Source organism: Oratosquilla oratoria, chromosome 14, assembly GCF_046742065.1.
Source record: "Oratosquilla oratoria isolate Oo_2021 chromosome 14, ASM4674206v1, whole genome shotgun sequence".
Taxonomy (NCBI): domain Eukaryota; kingdom Metazoa; phylum Arthropoda; class Malacostraca; order Stomatopoda; family Squillidae; genus Oratosquilla; species Oratosquilla oratoria.
The window spans coordinates 57,652,637-57,654,231 of NC_134790.1; positions in this window are offsets into that span (position 1 = coordinate 57,652,637).

Below are 1,595 nucleotides of genomic sequence, written 5' to 3' on the forward strand. Positions count from 1 at the left end.
AATGGGATAAGTAGGAAGAGGAAGGAGAGGAGGGGGGAAAAGGAGGAGGAGGGGAGGAGGAGGGAAGGAGGAGGGTGAACGGGGGTTGGTGACTGAGGGTGGGGAAGTGAAGTGGAGGTTTGGAAGGATGGGGGGGTGGGGGAGGGGGAGGGAGGGGCTGGGGGGGTAGCCCCTTTACGACTGGTGCTGCTGACCCAAATGCCAAGTAGGACGATCTCTCCGCCACCACCACCACAGCCACCGCCACCGCCACCGCCACCGCCACCGCCACCGCCACCGCCACCTTCATCGCCCCCTTGCACGTACGCACACACGCACGCATGCACGTACACACGCACGAAAGCACGCAGTTATACGCTCACTCTCAAACATGCATGTACGTGCTTGAGCTAGTCGAGTGTGCACACCTGCATCCTCAGTTTAAAGTGTTCTGTGCAACCTTTGATTGAATATACGTCTATTCACGCAAGTGAACACACACTCACACACACGCACACGCACACACACACACACACACACACACACACACACACACACACACACACACACACACACACACACACACACACACACACACACACACACACACACACACACACACACACACACACACACACACGCACACACACACACGGGCGCGTTTTATTTATACATGTATGTATATATATATATATATATATATATATATATATATATATACATACATATATATATATGTATAAATACGTACATATATATATATATATATATATATATATATATATATATATATATATGAATATGTATATATGTATACATATATATATATTTATATATATATGTATAAATATATATATATATATATATATACATATATATATATATGAATATATATATGTATATATATATATATATATATATACTGTATATATATATGTATATATATGTATGTATATATATCCATATATATACATAAGTGTATGTATATGCATATATATATATATGTATATATATATATATATATATATATATATATATATGTGTGTGTGTGTGTGTGTGTGTGTGTGTGTGTGTGTGTGTGTGTGTGTATGACTCGGGTGGTGATGGTTCTCTCCAGAACATGCCTAAGTACTCATAGTTGTCTTTAGTAGGAAAGCATTGGAACTCTTGCCCCTTCAATTTATACACGCAGAAAATATGACCAATATCTTTCCCTGGTCTGAAATTGTTGACATATATTTAGCTACATTGCTGTCACCGCAACTTAGCAGTCGCCTTTACACTGGAGGTTTAGTCAAAACTGGCATAGGAAGAACAGAAAATAGTTTGGGGAAAGATGACGAGGAATAAAGGTAAAATTGAAGGAATTCTAAAGATAATTAAGGCACCTGGGTTGGACGGAATCTTTCGAATCCTTAAGTTTTGGATTTATAATTTCACACACAATTCATATCTGGTCTTACTCCCGTGGAAATCCATGAAAACTACCAGAAACATTTAATCTATGTCCGTAATTTGAATTTTAAACCCCTATAGATGATAGATGACACCATGACTAATCGTCAATGGGAAATTGATGTTGTGTAGCAGTTTGAGTGTTCCTAGGCTACTGGAAA